The sequence below is a fragment of the Plodia interpunctella genome, chromosome 10, assembly GCF_027563975.2.
Source record: "Plodia interpunctella isolate USDA-ARS_2022_Savannah chromosome 10, ilPloInte3.2, whole genome shotgun sequence".
Lineage (NCBI taxonomy): Eukaryota > Metazoa > Arthropoda > Insecta > Lepidoptera > Pyralidae > Plodia > Plodia interpunctella.
The window spans coordinates 2,978,978-3,003,044 of record NC_071303.1 but is presented as its reverse complement, the minus strand read 5'-3'; the positions used below and the strand labels follow the sequence as shown (position 1 = coordinate 3,003,044).

The window sequence follows — 24,067 nt, the reverse complement described above, 5'->3', positions numbered from 1 at the left end:
CTAAAATTTAATTAAGCAACTTGGTTGAAAGTATATAAGTTCCCTTTAAAGCCGCGTAGTAAAATAGGCAGTCATAATATCATCTAGTTACGTCATCTAGCTACGTAATTGCCAGTGAGGTATTAAAATAATATAAAAACATTCCTATTTTGGATTCACCACCGCGGCTGTAAATTGTCAGTATCATCGCTAATTAAATAACTAGTCTTTTGAAAGTTACGTAAACCAAGAACAAAAATAAAAGACGAAAAATATATAATACCTTAAGAAAATGATCGTGCATTTTGGTATCAATGATCAGGCATACGAAATTCTCGAGCCAAACACATTAGAAAGTAAAAATTACACAACTCTTAAACAGTACAGACAGATTCAATAGATCATTAGCAATAAATGAGACAATATTGTCGGATGCAAGCGTCTGAGTCTCCTCGCTATCGGCAACTATCGTTAATCATTCGTCGTCCGGCCGGACGTAAAACATAGAGATTACACCTCGGGAAAGGCCTGCCTCACACTTAACAACAAATTGATATCTACGCAATCTCCAATGCGTCTTGAGATCTGGGAAAGAAAATGTTAAGGCTAGATGATTTTATGTTTCTTCTTTATTTCATCAGGCAAAATGAAAGGAAAAACGGGCGCCATATCTCATCTCTCATTAATTAGATAACTAGATGTTGAATTTTGAAATACAATATAGCCTACAGCAATTTGGATAATGTACCTTGTGAAAGAATTTTGAAATCGGTTCGGTAGTTTCGGACATACAAACTCAATACAAACATACAAACTCACAAACGTTTACCTCTTTATAATAATAGTATAGATTTGGTAGTTGAAATGTGACGCGGTACGTTTAGAGCTAAAACAGTTGGTGTCAGCCTAACTGCAATGGTTACATCACTATCACATTAATGTGGACGCATATTGAAATAATTTATTTTGCTTTAATACACACTGTCACTTCATAATATAACTGATGATTATGACATGCGAAGTAAACCAAGTGACTTTGCAGTATGTATTAAATTTAAAAATTCACTTGTTTATAGTAAGTTAACGCTTAAAATGAATTTACGTAACTCAAATAAGGACAAGATAATGAGTTAAAAAGTTTTTCTGTCAAATAATCAAAGTTTATGTATCAAATACCAAACAAAAGGAAAGACCGACCCACTATGTGTTTACTAAAATTATAGACTATTATAAAATAATATCTTAGTACCTACTTCTCTCGCATTGCAGCTATAGGTATGTAGACGCAATAGTTTCCACAATTTCAAATTTGGGTTTCGAAACATGTCAATACGACTAGATCTTGCGACAAACTTTCTCTGAACATGAACAATGAAACTGTTTTTGGTTGGAACATAGGCGTCAATTTCAGTCACATCATTAAACAATGCAAGAGAGAAGGTACAGACAAAACCATTAATATGTAAACATATGAAAATACTACCAGTCAAAATGGTACCTCAAAAATTAACAGAAAAACACTCAAGCTAGAAATATTTAAACAGACGAGAAATTTTAATGCAAATGAGACTAATGCAAATGCTATGCTTTTAAACGAAAAATGTGTGTACGAGAATAATTTTGCTGTCTGTACTGATGCTGGAAACAACGAACAATAGGTAACTTTCATATCACTCTGAGATGACGACAGCATTTAAGACATACCAGTACTCGCGGCGTTTGTTAAAGGAGTAAAAAGGAAAAAAAGACTTTATTAACGAACGCATTCATTGTGAAACTCCGGCGCATGTTGTGATGTCATTTGGTGCTTAATTTGATAGCATATCATAAAGAAAACGGGACATCGACAATACCTTGACTAAGCATGTTCATTTGTTATGTCAATAATACAATTTGATTATTTGTAAATGATCATGATTTTGGCACGTCATTTGAAATGTGACAGTGTGTTATTTAAATTAAACACACCTCAAAAAGCGACATATTATTAGTAATTTTAAATTTCAGTTATTTTTTAATTCTTACATGAAAGCTAACAACGTGGAGGCTTCATATTCAATATAATACGTAATTATTACATAGGCTCTTAAAATGAACATAAAAGTCAATGAGCGAACGATAAATTACCAATACGTTATAAAATTACAAAATGAGTTGTCAGGTTAATGATGAAACTAGTTAAACAAATTTTGATTTATCATCTATTGACTAAGTTGCTAAATGTACTTAAAATTAGGTCACGGTCACTAAATGTCTTTGTCGTCTTTATTTTATTTACTGAGTTGGAGGTTGTTCAAGAAGGTTTAATTAGAATAGGAGCAGCATTTAGGTAGTTAAAATGCAAAGCTTGAGAATAAGGCAACTAAGGAAATTCTGAAAGCAATAGATTCAGCCGTCGCCCGTCGCGAAAGTGAGATAGTATCTCGGAACAGCCACTCACGACTGAGAGTCAAGCATTCGAAAGAGATCCGTGAATATACTGAATTCTTAGAGCATTTGCAACGGTTGTTAGAAGAAATATGCAAAACATAACAAAATTGTAGAAAATAATCTTTGTCATTTGAAGACAAACAAAAAATTAATACAAGATCCGATATTAATTAGGGCTACCGTTTTTTCGCTCACTAGTTGGTGCCACTGGTCACGTGAAGCCCTGTTTCCAAAGCTGACATTAAAATATATCTAGCGCGGAATACAGACGTTCAACGGAATTGAACCTGTACGAGTGCAAGTTTGAAACAATTCAAGGTATACTCAGTAAAATGTAGCCCTTTGCTTACCAGTTTGCATATTAGTTTCGCATTTTTTATGAATAGAAAGTGCGCAAAATATGTTTTGATCTAGCTAAACCACTTCAAAACGTCCAAAACGTCGCCTTATTCGCAATTTTAATTGACAGTTGAAGCAGCACCCATCAGATGTTGTATACGACATACACGTATTGATTCCAAGCTGCGTACGCCACCACTAACTGATCCATGTATTGAAACGTCACTGGGCAGATAACATCTGATCGTTAGGGCAACTGCAGCCTTCTGCATACGTCACTCAACGCAGGCAGCTAGCGCATTAGCTATTCAATTATGCCAACTTTTGCTCCTATCTGATCGGAAGCCTTAGACGTTCCAGACAATGGCACACAATGATGGTAAATTATATTATTAAAGAATCAGTGAAGACATTTACATAATAATACAGCTTGAAGAAATAATATTCGAAGGTATTCAGTTTACTAATATTATTTTTTTTTCTTACAAAACATATAGATGTAACAGGATTAGGCTTGTGTCGGATCCATCAATAAGAGAACATGCAAGTACACTTGACGTTAGAGAGGGTGTAAAAACCATCGCGCATCTTCGAATAGGCTCGTTACGCACTCGCGCTTCGCTTATGAATGATGGATGACCGTGGAAGATCAGCCTGTACGTATTCTAGCAAACATAACATTAACTCCAAAACCATTTACGGTCTTATTCAAATTGACTTGGAGTTTAGATTTGAATGTATAAAGCTTGGTGGATTTGAGTTTGGACGATTGGTATACACATTCTAAGTGATTGACAAGTCCGTGTCGATGGTATCGGACGTCATAAATAACACCGCCACCGCTAGTTAGTACATATTCATTGCATTATCGCGTCCGAGAGACATGAGGAACTCGTTTTATGTGCAGGGCAATATCTCTATAATATAGAAAATAAAATACATCATTTTAGCTGACAGTGACTTGGACTTAAAATAAGGGGCTATTAAAATTTATAATACATTGTTAATAATAATGGGGTTAGCTCAATGTTTGTCCTAATATATATATATTTATTCATATTTATATATTTTTTATACTGTTACTTTGAAATTGTTTATGACAAGTTAGTTTCTTATTTATCACGATCTCAAATATTTTCTTGATTGTTAATTTTTATCTTTATTATCCTTTACATCAACAGCATAGATTTGTTTCAATTGGTAATATTTTAACAGAATACGTAAGTAAAAATAATCTCTTATAGAGAGAAGAGAAAACATGTTAAGCAGGTTGACAATACACACAAATTACAGAATAAACATTACACTTTTATTCCTGATAACTGGCAAAACGTTAATAACTTCTTTGAACATATTCTATATTCACAAATAGCACAATGTTATGAGAATGTAACTCACACCCTGCACACAGTCAACTCTTAACTCAATTATTTATTCTACAGTGATCATGTATACTTAGATCTATTCAATTACAAGAAAGCAGTATACGTTCTAGAACATTAGGGCAATAAATTATGATGTTTAGGAAAGTCAACAGGTTCGCGGATACTTCCCACCACAATATATTACGTGGGTACGGCGAGCAACCGTTACTTCGTGTCCAATAAATTCAAGAACAAGCGACTCCAATAAGGAATAAGCCCGTACCAGACATCCATCTCTTGTCAAGAACATTATTGAAGCAAACTCATAGTTGAACGATGAATCAAATTCGGTAGATCGAACGAATGAAATTAAACTGACTGTAAATACCATTTACATAACTCATGCAATAGATCGATGGGCTTGTCTGATGAATGGCGCTGTTGATGTAAATCTTATTCAGTCAGATACTGTATCGATATGCACACTTGATAATGGAACAAAAAGGTTCAATATTTCCATATGGCCGACCTGGAAATAGAATTACAACGAAGATTCGTATTCAGAAATGTCAGAGGCATAAATTAAATTTAAATGCACCGTGTAATTCCTTATACGAAATACTAAGATTAGATTTGTTATTGCTTTGGTTTATTTGACTTTTGTAAACATCGTGTATCTTAACTTAAACAATATTATTATCATTGATAATGTTTCGATTTTTTTCATATTGATTACTATCTCAATAAACATTAAGTTGTATTTATCGATTTGCGTTAGAATACCAAGGACAAACAATCAAATTACTCTGACATCCCGATAAACAAACATGTGCATTGATTATGGAGATGAATAAAATAAACATAAACTAGTACGTAATTACTAGGATGAACGGGAATTAAAGCAGAAATAATTCCCAACCCACGCCACGCCTCGTTGCGACCATCCAATACAAACTATGATGAGACAGGAGATTTGAAAGGAGCACCGTATAATGTGATAATTAACGATGACATCAACTGCAAGATTGGCGAAGGAGCGACAGATGCGTCCCAGGAAATTACTCATATACAACACACGAACATGTATTGCATAATAAATACAATTGAAGACTTCCCGTCGCTGTACGCGAGCTTTAAATCGATTAAATCGAGTTATCGGATGCAAGCATAGCTCTGTTTAGTAATATTTTTTGTGCCGTATCGTTTTGGGTTCCGGATTTGATCTCCACTGCGGGTGTTTGTTTCGTCTCAGCTTTTTTAAAGCTGTAATCTGGAGGTTAGTGCCCTCGTCAAATTATGACGAATGTTTGTCTCATTTGAACAGCAAGTTGCCTTGTCCACGACGTAATGGATGGTGCTTCACTACCTCCGTGGCAGAGACCGATCTCTTTATGATTCAAATGTCAAATAAAGTGCCTATTTGGCAGCTAGATTTCATGCCATCCTATTAGTGTTGAATAATAGACTCAATTTTTAGAATATCAGTCGAAGATAACTATATTAACTCTGTGGTACATAAATTGTTAAAATTAATTAGCTAATTTGGAGACGTTAACTAACGATATCATAAAAAAGAAACAAAAACAGAACTAATAAAATAGTGAACTAATTTGTAAAGACATAAAACTGCCAACAAGACCTTTCTCCGACCAGTAAATTCTACTTTTATGATGACACATAATGTGAATTCAAAGCCTTGGTGTAGCATTAAGAAAATGTGGTTGAAAACTCGAACCTTAAGGCTTAAACGGTAATAAAAGTAGAAATTGTATGCAATCACTGACACATTAAGACCAACGGTAAAGTTATCAGAGATTTAATGTTCGCGATTCGAACATATATGGTCACGTCTTAGCTATTAGTTAAAGGGTTAAAGACTGAAAGACATGCAAACACATGCGCATGATTGGGCAAGATCCGTTTACGAGATATGACAGGATTCAAGCCGCATAAGGATTTAGCTTTCATACAAATAATGTGATTCTTGAAGATATATAAAATGACAAAGAAACTTTACCATTCATATTAAATTATTTGGATAAAAATTCTATCAAAACTCAGTCTTTATCCCCTACGGGGGGGTAGAAAGAGCCAAAGTTGCGAAATCAAGGCCACGTTTAGCTTTATGGTGGGCTTATTGGTGAACTTTAAAAAATGTGAAATGTTCGGTTAGCAATTGAAAATATTTGAACGATGTGTTTGTTTGTATATGTACTGTCAGCGTAATAATTAATCCTTTCTCTGAGAACGTCGTCGTTTGTTAAACCGACAAAAATTTTCGTGCATATTGCGCGAGTGTTGTATGCAAAAAGTGCTTGTACAGTGTTGCAGATCGCTATTTGTTGTAGGATACATATAATAGTTTTCAATGTACTACACTTCGCACTGGGAGCACGACCACTCATATAAAATGTCTTACATTGTCTAAATCTAAATAAAACGTTTTAATACATAGATAAAAAGAAAAAATCGAGACACTGATTGACATTAACGATTTAAATTAGAATAGCCAATCGCATATCAGTTGCCATTCCAAAAATCAATTTTATTGCAAGTAAACCTCATTTAATTGGTAGAAGTTTAGAAACTAGATGCGATGTCACTGGATACTCTAGGTCCTTGAGTGGCCAATTAACTTGTGTTAATAAGTAAGATACGGCGAAAGGTGGGTTCTTAATTGTTGATATCGTTGATTCTATTAGCCTCAGGTTGTGGACGTGGCTATCACGATTTTGCGTTCAACATTTATATGTAGAAGGAAATTGCTTTCCATTATTGGGTGGTAAAACTTTTTATAGTATTGCAAAAATTTCTACGTAAAAAGGATAAGATTTTCAGATGAAATTTTTCGTTTGTTAAGTAATTAAATATCGAAAAATCATAAAAGACAATTACTGGACAGTAATAATGGTCATAAAGATAGTTATATCTAGCAAAAAGGAAAAAAATGTTAACACCTAAATAACTTGTTGTGCGAACTTAGACCTCGCTGACACAATTTTTTTTCCAAAATTGTGAATATTTCAAAAACCAGTCGTTATTGAAATATTTATATGTATACCCACGAACTTAAAAATTGTATTCACATACCTTATAAATTTCATCAAAATCAGACCAGACAAATAGACTTACTTATATAAGACTTATTTTCTCTCTATATGAATTTGCTTGTCTTTGAATTAAACTTTCTATAAATTTAACATTACATACATTTTTACGTAAATACCTTTCTTTCCGCATCGTGTATAATTAATGTTTGTATACCTGTTTCTTTCTCATTGAAATGGAAACGCATGTCGGCACTTCGGCAGTAGGTAGGTACCTGTCAAATAGTTACAATAATAATATCCAAGAACAATCGTGGAATTATTTACCAGAGAGGAATTTCCATAGGAAAGACAAATCACAAAGTATAAAATAAGGTCACCGTGTAAGATAAAACTTAAATAGGTTAACAATAATAGCCGCCTTTTACGCATTTCCTTTAATATTGACATATTATACTTTTTTTAAAATCCTAAACGTAGAAAATGGTACGAGCATTAAGTCCGTCTTTTGAACCATTACTTATGTATTTTAGCAAATAAAGTTTTAAACAAATACATATACAAGAAATCAATATAACAGGTCCATTACATCAACAACCATCTAGCACCAAGTTAACCCCGCCGAGTCAAGAGAAGCATTATTGACCATTAGCAGTCATAAAACGCGTGCGCCTACGCTCGGTGGTGATGTCCCGTCATGGAGAAGTGTGATATTGGATTTAGATGGGCTGATGATTTGAGTACATTTATATCAGAAAATCTACAAATATTGTGACTACGATTGATATGTTAAGCCTTTAAAAAGTTACACATAAGCCTTTATGTGAACTTTTTAAAGGACTTTTCGAATTGTACTGCAAAATTTAGCAACAATGTAAATGACATCAAGTGTGTAAATATTTAAGAAACTTTAGCTTTAAAAGTGCATTATAGTTTTTTATAATATTAGGCGTTACCTTCGCATGTTATGTTTGAATTTGATTAGGTACTATTTACATAGGGTCTTTCAATTTATCAGTCAACAATCATCACGCAACTTGATATTATTTTGGTTTTATTCACGAAGGGACCAATTTGCTCAACATGAAAGTCAAATCGTCAGGTGTTTGTCAAATCGTAAATAGAGCAAATTAAAAGTTACTGACTCATTTTGGTGGGCCTATTATGATATCACTCGGGCTTTGATACACAATAAATACGAATTAAATTACTTCAACTATTCATCTTCGAAATTACTAATTGTGACTAAAATAAACACATTTTTGATTTGATATTATGTTAAAATATAAAGCAAAAACATCCACAATTGTTGCTCACAAATTTAAAATGCTTTCAACAAACGTCATTCTCTCATTTTCCATCGTGGAAACAATGCACGCTATTCTTAATAAATTGTGGGTTTGTCATTGTTTTAACCGTGTTATAGATATTATTTAGGCGTAGCATTTCTTCATAGTTTCCATAAGCCACATATCTTAGGCGACATCTGAGAAGCTCAAGCTATAAAAAATTCAATCCAATTTAGCATCTATTCCATTGATACGAAGATCCATGGCCAAGTTTATATCTGTGCATTATGATTAGTATTGAGAGAAACCCTGTATTTCTCTGATATTATAGATAAAGTAGGCAAAAGAAAGTGGAATGTCGAAGCAAAAAGGCGTCCTTTCGCGCCTGCGTACAAATCGCTCGGGCATCTTAGCCCCGCCCCGCGGCAACAAGTCTACATGAGAGAAACTTTCATAGTCCCACAACAATGTTAGTTATCTGTCCGATAAAGCGAGGGTTATGCAATTATCTCGCCACAATTAGTTGCTAAGATTAATGCCGGAGTTATCATCATCAGAGGAAGTTATTCACCGTTGCTTAGATATTTCCGATAAGCTTGTAATAATGTTATTCATGTCACAAGTTAGATAAAAAAATATGTTAACATTTCGTAATAACTTCAGAGAAATATTAGACTTTTTTAACCATACTACAAATGTAATTAAAATTATCTAGTTGCGATAGAATTCATAGATGATTTAAGTCAATTAATTACAACATCAAAAGCACTTACAGTTTTTGTGAACACCGGCAAAAGGAACAAACAGAACGGCAAGCACCAAAATGTTAATCAGTAATCACACACTCGCTTACACACGAACCGGTAACGATGGAGACACTACCGTGCTCTACGGGGTCTCAACGTGGAATGGTATCTTGATGATGGTTCAGCGAAAGACAAGGGCAAAGGGTGCGGGGGGAGGGGAGCGGGGTGTAGGGGGCGTGGCCTCGCAGGTGTATCAAGTCGAACCGTGATATATGCGCATGTTAACACTTAAAGACGAACACGCCTCGCCGTCATCCGAACGCCGAAATTCAACAATGTTAATTATTTGTGAGATGGTGAAAGTCTATTAGCTCACAAGTGGATTCATTAATAAGTACGTTTTTGTCAGCTGCCCGCGACGGGATGCGAGATAACGTTCGAGATAAGTGAGGATAGCAGAATGACAGACTAATTATATTTTAGGAGGACTTATCTTGGTGTTTTATCTGAATTATTTATTTGATGATGTAAACTTTCAAAGCTTACGCGACTGTTGAAAATACGAATGTATTTAAAAAATTGGAGGCGGTGATAAAGAATATATATAGAATTATAGATATATGAATATGTATGTCAAAAAATATTTCGCTGATAACCACTAATTAAGGAAAAAAAAACATCGGTATTAAAATGTCAAACCTATTTTTGTAAGTAATTAAATAACGAGTTAATAAACTTTGTTTTAAATTGTAGCACTTTAAACATTGTATACTTTGCTCTACAAAATATGTAGATAAAATAGCTATAGCAAATTCATATGCATAAAAAGTAAATTAATTATTAAAAGTAAAAAAGTAAAATAATCAGCGTTTTAGTAATACGATTTTTATAACTTTTAGCTTTTTCTTGATATGTCTTTTGAGGCTTTAAATTAAATTAAAATTTATTTATTTCGCTGTCTACTGTCGGACAAGAAGAATCAACAAGTACAGAAAAGAGACGTGCGGCGCTAAAATAATCATTTCCATTAAAAATAACAATAATTCTGAAAATTACATTTAATCTATTGTAAGAAATATTGTGTAAATATCTCCAGATAACCAATCGGCTAACAGTAATAAGATTCCATCCATAAAAGCGTATCTGATACAGGAAGTCCTAAGCTCTATCCTTTTATCAATGGTGCCAGTGATATATATGTGAAAGATGCGGCTGTGTGTCCTAGCCATCCTGTAATATACTGCGGCGAAACACGCAAACGCACATCAGTATTTGACTCTAAACAATCAATGTTTTTGATCGTAAATCACATGATCGCGTCAATAAAGTCATTTGTTTGGACGTCCCTATGTCCACACAATCAGTACCTATTGGTTGTGATGATTATATTTAAAATAAATGTTTTGTGGTCAGACACTGACCGAATATTATCATTTTTTACCAATTTGCCGTGTAATATCTAGTTTTAACAATAGTTATGGTTACGTTAAAAATCGAACATAAGCCGATACTTTATGAAGATGTGATGTTACAACCGGCCCCTCCCTGGCGTGGTTCATGTCTTTAGGAATAGAAAAATATATGACGCATATTAATACTTAACCAAATATTTATTGCATCAATATTCATAGACATCATCACAATGAACAATTACAAACAACTTTTAAATGAGTGGCGTGAGGTCGTGAAAATAAATATTAACTAGAATTAGATGCCAAATTTCAGAGCAAACTTGTTAGGAATTTTGGTGAAATGCCAAAATGCCTCGTTTTCCTATGATATATAACTATTTATTAAAGTTTAAATGAGTGAAATTTTGTAAGACAAATCAAATACAGTCTTAGTGGTCCATATTGCTTATGTACTTTATTTTACACAATAAATAGGACATTTGTTTACCAATAATTGTTAATACTTTTTTTTTCAAAAAGAAAGATTCTCGTAACGATCTAAGTTTATGACTTTTGAAGTATATAAATAGAAGTATATAACGGCACACCCAATAGTAAACAATTAATACAACAAACACAAGGCAATCGTACACAAGACATCGTGAAAGGTTGCACGTAAATAAATCTGCTGATCTGACGATTTAAATACCAAGCAATATCGGAGACCTTAAATATGCTGGTTAGGAAACATAGCCATGCGGGATATATTCATTTTTCTTTCATTTGCACCCCGAAAATATTATTTTATTTCATCACCATCACCTTGTTGACTGGTAGCCTCAAGCCTCAGGCTTTAAGTCCGTCTTTTACTTGTTTTTATCAAAAAATGTTAAATAAACAAATACATTACAGACTGGTGAACACTGACTAAACTGTGTCGACGTAACTGCCTTTTTTATCTTAGATGCATGCATTACAATTCCATACAAAAACCCACACATACGCGTTATATAGTCAGAGGGAACCGGCCTTAGCCAACACATCAAGTTGTCGAAACTTTTCTTTCAAGAACATTCAAGATTCTTGTCGGTGGAGTTTTTCTCTCCATATATATAGAGAGAGATGGATTTTTTGCAAATTCGCCGTTATTATATTGGAGAGGAGGAATCATGAAGTGTATTGATTCACTGTAGTGATTATGTTTCAAATATGTCTTACTCTAACTATAGGCTGTTATTAAAAAAAATGAAATCGATTAATTTTTAAGGGCAATCGATAAAAAGATACCTAAACTATTTCGCATATAGATTTATAATATACCTCTAGACGTGAAAACATACGGGAAAACCTCAACGGTTAGCAAACTTACGCCATTCAATAAATTTTCACAAATTACGTCTAAGCGATTACCATCAACTCTTAAGATAAACAGAAACGGGAGATTTCTCGAAGATTATATGATTATATCCATTAATAATTATTACGTTTTCACTTCGATTATTACCGTAAGTAATTATTTATGAGTAGACTTGTAGGATAAATGTTATGGGCGCGGCGAAGCAGGTGCAATAATATTGTTGCATGAAGAGACGGGACGGATTGTCGCCATGAGTAAATACTGTTCAAAGTCCTCATATCTACAACAGATTGGACACATTATATGTGTAAAGATGATGGAAATAAATATTGCTGAAGGAAAAGTGTTCAAATGATACGTTAAGTTCAAGTGTTAAATGTGAATATCTAGAAAGTAAGTTTGTTGTTTAGTTTAATTATACATATACATAAATAGTAACTAAAGGTGCAGCATAAATAACTGTAATATTTGTGTGATCATTATAATCTAAACTCTTTATTTTATCGAAACGTGAAATGTATGGAATTGAAGATTAGTAGCGAAAGAGAAGACTTGATAGGTCTTCTTCTTTCATGTTCGTACTTCATCATTCTCTAAGGCATTACAACTCAATGATCTCTATCTTCTCTCTCTTCTTTAGGCTCTCACTCCGCTTTCGTCTCTTCTACTTCGCACTCTGCACAGACTATTTCATCATGTAACTTTACAGTTTGTGTAGATGGTGCAGCGTAGACAGTGCAAGCATGTAACCTTGCGGGTGTATCAAATGCTTCGCTCACTGCAGCTGTGCGCTATTAAACATCGGATTTGTGGATGCATGAAACCACAAATTATGACGATGAATATTTATCTACGGTAAACTCTAGAATCCTAGATATTCCCTCATCGCGGTGTTTCAAAACGATTTGACTCGTTTAAATGATCTAACATCGCTTCTGATATTCAGCAAGTTAAAAAATCTCTTAATAACTCGACTGCTACTTAAAAACCTAAAGTTTGAATGTTTGGCTTATTTTTATTTTATTTGCTTGAGAGATCGGCTAAGCAGATAACGTAGTAAAAAATAACTTGTAGAAATTATTTAAACAATAACAGAATCGACTATTAATTAACGTTAGCAAATTAAACGAACACTTACACCTACCATTCAGTAACAAATACGAAAAAAGAAAAACTATCGATTATATTATAATAACTTTAGTACCCATAAAAAAGTTCATAACAATCCGTCCAGTCGATTTTGCATCCTCACAAACTTTCGCATTTATAATTTTTGTAGGATTTATGTCTTTAAAGTTGCTAATTTTAAGCCTAAAATATCTACTTCATGCGAAAGCTTATTTATTATACTCGTCACATGCCCTGTAAATGAAAAAAAATTGTCGGTAATTAGTTGCTGTCACAGACACAAAGAATGTAGGAACACGATGGAAAAATGAACGGATATTTGATCTAACTGCGATTTAGTCGTACCGGCAAGCTAGTCATATCGAAACGTATTGATATTAACTTGCCCACTTTCGCCATTCTACACCAAGTAGTCTCCTATTAATTTGAATATCAAATTGTGTAATAAACATATTGGTTTCCTGATATTTATGACCACAAAGCGGCTATTTAAATTCAAAGGGCTACAATCCGAATGTGGTCCGATAATTCAATAATAAACATATGGAAATTCAATGTCTTCGTATGTAGATTAGATTTGCCAGCTGTAGAAATGTTATTCAGAAAGACGATACATATACTTAATTAAATCTAACCTAACCTAACCTTATCAATTTTATCGGAATTCCGTTGTTTTTCTGACGATTCGTTAGTTAAAATTCGTATCCTGTGGCTAAATCGACCGAGGATCTACATTTTTATGATCAGGAATTTATTTGTCATGAAAGATACATAAACACAACAAATAGAAAATTATTGCAATGTCTTCCATCAAATTCAGATTCCGATTTTGAATTATAAAAATCAAGAAGATTTTGAATATTATTTCAACAATGATTTATAAAAAAATATTTATCTAACAATAAGTAATTTAAACATAACTTTTAGTAATCTCATTTCATAATAGCTTCTAGCTTTCCTTCTGCAGCTTTTAGTGTCGTGTTTGTACCTCTATAGATATTTCTAGCAAAATCTATCAATGCCATTTCTCATAAATAAGTGTTAATGTCGACGGGAATTAGTCACGGAGAATATTTTATGGACTTTAGACATCGTCTTCAACAAAATATAAAGATATAGAAAATGGAAAGGTAAATAGATTTATTAGAACTACAAGTCAAGAGTTGTGTATGTAATGTTTAAAACCTAACATACGCAATGTTTGACTTAAAATGGATACATATAGGAAATGTTGGCAGATGTAATATAATATAACCTACTAAAATTCAACCTATATTTACCAAGTATTTTATTTATTCATAAATATCAGGGTGTGTGATAATGATGGGCCATCATATCATATTACTAACTTTATTTATATTACTCACAACAATAAAGTGTCTGAACAAACCATTCGCATACGAAAGTTCAATTAAAATCTATGCCATGCCACTTTCTGCGCACAAACCTCCAAACGAAAGTGGCTGCAAACCCAGAAGTGATATCGGCGCGTACGCCGTTTATAATTCAGCAACAATAAACAGATAGTTAATTGCGCGGCTGTCACGGCGCGGTGTATGGTAATGAGGCGTAGGGATCGGGGCTGCATGGACAATATCTCTTGACGGTGAAAGGTACCAAGGGGTTGGGGCAAGACAAGAGAAAACAGAGGCTGCAGCTTTCAGATTACGATGTCTACTCATGACGGAATGAGAAGGAATTCCTTCATGCATAAGACTAGGTGTTTATGATGAAACGATTGGTAAAGCTCATGAGATTGTTCACTAATTTGAGGATCATAGATTACATTGGTAACTATAAATTGTTTCTAAAATAGTCTAGCAATCAAAATGATTATTAGATATATTTAACGTACGGATTTCAGATATTTCTTATATTAAATCAGAAATGTGTTGAATATCTACAATGATGTACCATCACAATGAGTTGGCTTCCAATACTTGTTCAATTTCAATGTTATCGTTCTCAATCATAATATTTTAACAGTAATTCAGGAACGGTTTGACGAACACTAGTCACGCATGACAACTTAAATTAGTATGGTGCGAATTGATTCAGAACAAAAATCGATTGTGAATGCGTAAAAGTATAAATCAATTTACAAAATTAAATATTTCATTTCTCACATTTGTTGTTGAAAATTGTTTTGTTTGAATTCAGAATTTATTTTTGTATTCAATATATTCACTAGATTCTACAATTTAGAGCTCTGGTTCACCATCAAAACTTGAGCATAATCTGTGCAAATAGGATTTTCACAACGTGCCTAAAAAGTATGGTATAATATTTACTGGTAGCAACGACAAGTCATTATCAATTATTTTTCTCTGCCCGTGTAGAAAGAAAAAAAAAATATTTGCAACCTATTCTTGGTCTTCCTATGGAACGGAAAAAAGAAAGAAGAGGTTCTACTCTTTCTTTCAATGAAATTTCTTAAAAAGGAAATGTAAACTCCTCTAATGTCTAGTGACTTGGGCGGTATCATCACTATGTTTGCTCAGCCCATGGCCCGTGTCTCAGATAGGTGCAGTACATGCGCTTTCAGGTACAATCTTAGAAGCTGACACCAAAAGCTTTTTATCAGGACCAATCTAGCTTATGAGAAAGCTAACAATGAAACTTGAATTTTAGTAGGGGAGTGTTCCATCAAGATTCACTTTTACTAGTCGTCACAATTTATTACAGTAAAACAATATTTGCGCAAGTATTTTGCCAAGTATTAATAATAATTTCGTTTATATTTTTATTTAATTTTAATTTAATTAATTTGACTAAATATGTGATATGTGATGAAGAAATTAAATTGATATAATACATATAAATTTCATTTCTTCGGTCCACTTTCAATAATAAATCAGCACGTATTCATTCCGCATCATAAACTCTCCATATATTCTGATTTCTTTGAATACCATTTTCAACTTTGAAATATTATATGTTGTTTATCATTACATCAAATAAAACAAAGTCGCTTTCCTCTGTCTGTACCTGCTTACGTAACGGATTTTGATGCGGGTTTTTAAATAAACCGAAGCATACGAAGTCAGGCTGGGCCGCTAGTATTATAATACAAAATAAACCAAACAGAAATATGCCGTGACACAAAATCGTACACTTGTCACAGTTGCACATAGTTCCATAGCAGGACACGGTATCCCGTGTCTGAATGAGCTAAAGTCGCAGTATTTATTTATTCGTATATGTTTGTATGTTCTCCAAAGATTCAAGATTCTCGATACATGTTCTTCTACAGTTTGCTCCATATGCTACACTGTTCGCAAACCTGTATACCCTGCAGTTCTCTAAGAAGCGCATTACTTAGGCAATAAAGTTCGCTAATTGAATTAGCATTTTCGTCATACTGTGGATCACACCGATGAACTTAAATATCTATATGATCGTACAGAATATGATCATATTCTGTATAGGTATTACAGTTATAGTTACAGGTAGGTAAATTTTATTATAATAGGTGTTTATATTAGATCTATTTTAAGCAGTATGAGCTGTTGAATGAAATTTACCAAATTGAACTGAATTTATCAAACTGTGAGTTTAAAAAGTCTCTTCTCAATACAGAATACACACAAATTAATTATAAATGTCAATCACTTGATTGACATCTATAATTTACTTATTTATAACTAAGTTTACCGTCTTCAAGTCGAGAATCCAATACGGCAGCACGAAAGTAAATAAATGTGTCCGTTTTATTTAGTGGCATCGCAACTACACCGCTATGTTTTATGGAGTTTGCAACTCAACAGTATGCGATTTCTAGAATATATCCACTTCTATGTCGGGGAAAATGTAAATTAACTAAGTAAAATTATACAACGAGCTTAGCTAAGAATTATGATTTGTCGCTATGCTGTGCTATGTTCCATTAATTCTTATAGCTCACCATACATTACAACTTACGACTTTGATATAGTATGCAATTCACACAACAATTAAGGAGGTATCACTATCGAATTCAAATAAATAAGACGTACAAGCGTTCATACAAACTTTACCAGTCAGTAAATCAATGTATACTCCTCATTAAGCCCCGTTTACATGAGACAAAGTCGTTAAATTAGCAACACCGCGCCCGCAATATAATCTAATCGGGAAAGGCACCACCGTGAGAACTGCACTGACCCAACATTTGCACAAGTGTAAAATGACATTTACAACGTTACGAACCGGTACACCTATAATTAGATCGTAACTCTATTCCGTGCACTCATTATTAGATTCTTGGCGTTTCTGTGCCAAATTCTACTCGCCGATTTATTGGGGAATTGTGTTTTGTTAAATTGCTTTAGCGTGACTCAGTTTTCAGTGTCTGGGTTATTAATGTGTGGCACTGTTTGTTTTGAGGTTACATTTTTGATACAATTAAAATGGAAACAATGCTAACATCCCAGCGGATTTTCTCACTAACAGTACTTGGGTTGTATAAATTGTCATACGCACGAGTTTCAGCAGTTTTAAAGACATCAAACTGTTACATTATAATAGGTTACACTTTCAAATTAAATGTTTCTGTCATCAAAATTGAGTGTTTGTCATAAACGTACAAATCGTAACTACAATTATAGCAACCATACACTATAACGAACTGGAAATATACAGCAAGGTAAATAAAATATAGTGTTGCATCCAAGAGCGAAGCCTAGGGCTTAGTAATTCTATCTTCCAGAGCAGAGATGAAAGGAAATAATTAATCATTCAAGCACTGTCCAGGTTTTATGACGGACTGGGAACGATTTGAGTGCGCTATTGAATATTATTGTTTAATTTATTTCTTCCTTTTCAAGTGTAGGTACGCGAAATAGGTTCATCCTTTGCTATAATTAAATGTACTTCATATTTTGGTTGGGGAACTGTTACACTGAACCATTGATTGTTTTGATGTCTTAGATAGCTTTTGTTATTCATTTTGATTTGATTACGTTATATACATTTATATATTATTGCTCCTTCTTTTACCAATAAATCATTGCAGATCAGAAATTACTTTATAACGATTTGCTAAAAAATCTGATTTATTTCAAAACTGTTTCTGCTCTACACAAACAGTGACACTCCTTAAATCTCATGCAATAGCACCAAGATTGGCCCGATAAAAACTGTGTTGCGCTGTACAAACAAAGGTCTGAAAATTCCCAAGCGCGATAGCGCACAAGCCAATTCTGTCATCGAGGTTGCCTTTTGCACGTCCTAATAGGGCAGGCATGAGATCTCGATCGCGCCGACGAACGAGCGATGCTACACGTGTTCCTCGCGAAATTACCATTATTATCGATCATCTTGCGCCAGCGTCTCGTAACGACCCTGAATAGGCGCGAGACTTCGAGACGCGAATCTTATCGTGCACTCCAGCCAAGCCTCCCGTTACGGTCTTCCATCCCGCAATTTCAGGCTTGTTTATTCTAAAGCAATTTGAAGGCTGTAGGTGAATGACACCTCAACACGTATTGTAGTTAAATTTACGTCATCCCAACCTATCTCAACGTCTGGCGAGTTTAAAACAAATGCCAGTTTAATCAAGCGCTTGAACGTTTATCTTTAGCAATACAATCTTCTTAACATGTTTAAAGCTTCACTGCAAATTGAATTGTAATTGCACTTTATGAGAAGTGCTTATCGGTCCATTATTTTGTGATTGCGCGTTTATCTGCGTCGTTTCTTTGACTCGGTTCCTTACGGGTCTTATGGCGTAATTAACAAATTCTCATTGCAATTCATGTTTATTATTAGCCATTGCTACGTCTGCCTCTTGTACGCATATGTTGTTGGTGATTTATTGGATGAGTGTATGCGTTCTTCTAGCTCGTTCTGTAGAAGTTATTGAGACCGCTTTGTTACTGCGCCCGATGCTAATTTTATTTACTGACCGTGAAATTGGATGCCACATGAGAGTTGTTCGCACTGCAATTCCTTTAATTTGTATTGAAATGTTTAATGCGCAATATCTGATCTAGAATATGGTTACTAAGATATACAGAGTAATAAGGTCTTATCGAAGCAATAAAATTGGAGAAGGGTCTATTAAGTTTTGTAACTGCGTTTTGCTTTTATCCTTATCTGCTTATGTTTTGTTTGCTATCTTATTTAACAAATTTGAAGGAGAATAATAAATAAATTCACTGATACTATTTTTAACCGTAAAACTGTTGTACATATGTTAATAAAATGTTTAAGTTTTTCTTATTGCAACGTCATGCAACATCTACAAGAAATGTTCATAGCTATAAAAACCGCTATTGAAAATAGGATCTTCATAACAAATATTAGAGCTAATGAAAGGCTCAACAAAACTATCATAGAAAATGCAAAATTTGAAGAGATACCGATACCATAAACATGTTGAAAGTTGTCCATCGGTATCTCTTCAAATTTTGCATTAATGACATTATCTAGAACAAAACGAAATAGCTAACAGCATATTCATAAGTTACACATGATATCAATACCATACTTTACGGCGCACTTATTCTAGTAGTTAAAAGCCCTGTGGTACTAAATCGTATCCAGACAGTTAAGTCTAAAGCCACACCTCGTCTACATTAATAACATAAACAAAACGGTTAAGGGCAGTGGGAAACTGGGAACTTTCTATCTTGCGACATCGTTAGTAATGCTCAGCTCTCAAGATAGGTCCTGTAGATGTCGCAGCCTCACCGTTTAGAGTATTGATGTAGTTGCCGCCATTATCTTATAAGGTAATTATAAATTGCTGTCTCTTAAGGAATATGGTGATAAGTTTCCACTACGACAAAGCTAATTATTTTGTGGTGTTTAATTAAATAATTATACTGTGTTTTATTTTAACATTAATTATTTTAATTATACTATAATATTAGTATGGATAGTCGTTTTCTTCGATCGACCTTTCGATTAAATGATTTAAAGAATATTTTTCATAACGTTTTTCCAATTAACAGAAAACTAACACGAAATAAATTCAATACGTGGTTTAAATACAGATTACAGTTAGCAACCGAGAACAGAGAACAATGAATGAAACCTAGAAATCATTATTCTGGCCACTTTTAGAACTAAAAAGACGTAATTTATTTGAGAACAGTTACAAAGACGACAGGGACATAAATCTACACGGCAACAGCGTTAGTAAACTTATAGAGTCTGCATCAGAAACGGACACCCATTGAAAAGACGGAGGCTTAACCGCGCACCGTGTATTTATGTGACGTCCAGCCTTCCAGGAGACTATAATGGCAACACAATATCACAATATGGGCATAGATTTATGCGCGGGCGCATCGCGGCCTCGCACGCGGAAATCCCATAGTTATTTTACCAAGAGTTAAGTGCGGCAGATTTATCGAAGGCGCAGACGATGGTCTCGTTTCTACGTATCTTGCAACAAGTGCACTTTGATAAATACTTAGCGTGTATAACGTAACGTAATGAGAAAATAAAGATACAGCCAAATCATTATGCATCATGAGTGAATTGGTGCTTAAAATCTTAATCATCATCATCTCAGCCCTCTCCCCTTTTACGCCAACCTTCTCTATCCCTGTACTAATCCATATATATAATAATCCACATACGACCTGCCTTACCTTAATTATGTCATCTGCCCACATCGCTACTGGCTCTATCTCCAACCAAAAAAATCTTGAGCCTTATGGAATTGTAGGGGCGTTCAAACTCTTTACAGACTTGACTGACTCTGATTCTATGACCTATCGACTGGGACTGAGTGCTGGACGAGACGCGAGATAACAAAAATAGTCTTTTATTTCTAATCGCCCCTTCAGGAATTGATCTAAGTGCTTCATAAATAAGTTAATAAACATAAAAGACAATGTTACTGATTCAATGCATATTATATGTAGAAGAATAGCACCTAACAATAGGTGTAATGCCACCAGTATCATATAGTCTTCGATGTGGTATTATTACGGCCCCGTGTGAAATTACAGTTGATCATTTGTCAAGAGCGAAGGAGGTGCTAGGTTTGTACCACGGTTATTAATTTCATTACCCTGCCTTTAATCAACTGCCAGCCAAGTGGGAGTGGACGAACATCACGGGCAATACAAATCAAAGCGAGCACAGAATAGTAACCCAGGTATAGGAATCTGCAACCCGATATTTTCTTCGTCTTTCTGTTACATTTTTGGGTTACACTCAAAAAATTAACATGTTTTGAGTGAAACCCAACGAAAACTGAATCTGGTATATTTATTTTACATATTATTTACAAAATTTGTTTGCGATAACCATACTATGCAGCGCAAATAACCACATATCGCAATGTTAAATGGAATATGCACATATATAAATCAGACCCTATAGGGGATCAAAGGAGTTGAAAACAGTATATAAATCGATCGTATAATGATTTACTATAGAAATGTCAAAACTATTGCATACTTTTATAAAAGTTTGTCAGCGTCTATGAAATGTGCAAGTAAGAGGTGAATCTGTGATATTTTTGTTTTATAGAATTCATTGGAAATATGGGGCTTCCAACAATTTGTAACTATATTCGGTAATGTGTGATTTGTCACGCTGACATCGATATTAGTTCGTGCGATGGGAGAAGTAGATTTGTGAACGTAATAAACTATTATGTTTACATATTCAGTGATGATATTGACAAAAGATGTTGGCATGTAGTCGTACAAGTCATGTCAGATGCCTTAAGGCGACTTTCAATTCATCCCCCGACGCTACAACTATTCATCTTTTAAACAAACAATACCCGATTTAGGTATTTTGTTTAAAACTTTATTTCATAAAATTACAAAAAAATTGCACAAATGGTGAACTTAAGGCCTAATTAATTGCATTCTCTACCAGTCAACAACAAAACCAATCAGAGATAGCATTGTTAAGCGAAAAAGTGCATCTCATAAATAGAAAACATACCCATAAACTAATAATAAAAATATAAAAACTGTGAAGTACATATACTATAGCACTAGCGTTTGGAAGGTTTAAAATCCGACAACACTAGGTAGCAACATCCTCATCGACAATTAGCGACAATAACACCGAGAATGTGCGTGTAATTTGCTGCTCCTCATAATCCCACCTCATAGATCATAGCACGGTCGACACCGCGCCGCGAGCCTCAATTGTCGAGATTGGCGTAATGACACCGGCCTCAGGCCACCGGCTAACTTATGACCACATTAGCCTGACACGCTTGACGCATGTCCAATTACTACACACAATCTGTTTGCACGTCTAAAATATGAATAAGGCGCCACCACCATTAATATACACGCTAGTCTTTTGAACAAGATAATGTTGCGTGTAAATAAATCCAGAGATACAAATGAACAGACAAGGAGATATATTGCGAAAACTTACTGAGATATTGCACATATTGTTAGTAACACGAAGCTTGTCTTTAAATATATGATGTTATCTCTGCAATAAAAAGCAGGAAGCGAAGTTCAAATAGAGATAATGAAAGAAGTTCCCAAGATAGTAGCGGTTAAATTAGTAATTTTCAATTTCCAAGCGTGTGTGGATCCCGTGCCGGCGGAATATCAAAGCTGTTCAATACATCAAGACGAAGATTGGCTATCTGAAGCCACCATCGGCAGTTTTCATTTATTCGCAGCTCGGAAGGGTTCGCGGAATATAATCAACCAAGATACATCCCCTGAACGGCCCAATCAGTTGAAACAAATGGTATCCATTTGTCTACGATCCGTTGACGAGGATGCAGCGGAGATTCTTATCGAAAAAGATTTTTCTATATTCGCCAGAAAGCCTTATAAATAACTCTTGAACTATACAACACTCGCGAGAATCATGATATTAAAAGTATTTATTGCGTGTGAATACAAAACCGATAAAGCTACTTGAAAATGTTTAAGGAAATCAAATTAATTGAGCAATTTATAATATTTAAATGATCATGACTAATAAGAGAATTAAGCCAGTGGACCAATTGACATCGAGCTTACCGTATTTACCGATACAATTGATTGTGTAGAGAACGGGACAAATCGCTCTATCATAATAATTACGATTAATGCACGTTGTGGGCCAATAACGAACGTATTTAGGGCCTGTTCATAACTGGATATTCCATTAAACACTCGTTCATAACGAATTCTCGATTCGTGAATACTCAATGTCTCCACATTTTGAATTCAGTTATTGGTAGCAATAAAATGATAATTGGGAAATCTTAAGGCAGTTTTGAATGTAAAATTTTAAATAAATATATCTTTAGTTCAGAAGAAAAATAATCGGTTCATTTTAGTAGTCATTTCCATAATATATGGTATATTATGAAATGACTAGTGTTGTTTCTAAAAGTGGCCTGAAGTTGCTCGTTGTGATGAAACCACCTTTTGCATAACTTATTATCAATGTAATAACTTCAACCATTAGAGGAAGATTATTCTCCCATTCTTTGTCACAATGCATACATATAATGAATATTTGAAAGATTCTTCTGTTACATTTGACGACGAATATATCTTTCAACTTTTTACGAAACATTTTGCAGACACACTTCTGTAATTTTTTGTTTGTAAAATATATCTTAAATATATATTTGTAAGTGAATACAAACCTTTACTTGTGCGGGCGAGTTGACAAAATATTGTTGTTGCTAATGGTCGAAACCGGACAGTAATCTCTCCAAGACGTTAATTAATGAACATTACTTAAACCGATTAGTCCTCAACAGACCGCCCGGCACGTGGGCTGAACTTGGACTTAAGGAACAGGAGACAGCGATAGATGAGACACAAGAAGTGATGAGTATGAATCGGTGAATATATTTTCAAGAGAAAAAGTATGCAACAAGTACCGGAGCAATAGAAACGAGAAGTAGAAGAAAAAGTATAGTGATATCAAGATATTGAGATTGTATTTGAATATAAAATTTCCGTTCTTAGAAAGATCTATTAGTAGTAGTTACAGCATAGCTTAATATATATACTATATATACTAGTACAGCATATTTGCAATAAATGCGCTGCATTATTCTTCCTAAAACATAA

The 24,067-nt window shown here is 34.1% G+C and overlaps 1 protein-coding gene across 5 annotated transcripts in view; it reads right to left on the bottom strand.

The window, feature by feature from the left end:
• The window catches only part of Ntan1 (N-terminal amidohydrolase 1), a 74,814-nt gene that overhangs the window by 26,264 nt on the left and 24,483 nt on the right, over positions 1–24,067 (bottom strand). Inside the window, exon 1 of one of the 5 annotated variants that reach the window (XM_053750330.1) lies at positions 9,222–9,367. The exons of 3 other annotated variants lie outside the window; for them this stretch is intronic. The gene's annotated coding sequence lies outside the window, so the exon portion shown is untranslated. Of the gene's footprint in view, positions 1–9,221; positions 9,368–24,067 lie in introns of those variants that run through there. One more of the 5 variants, XM_053750336.2, reaches the window with a different exon arrangement.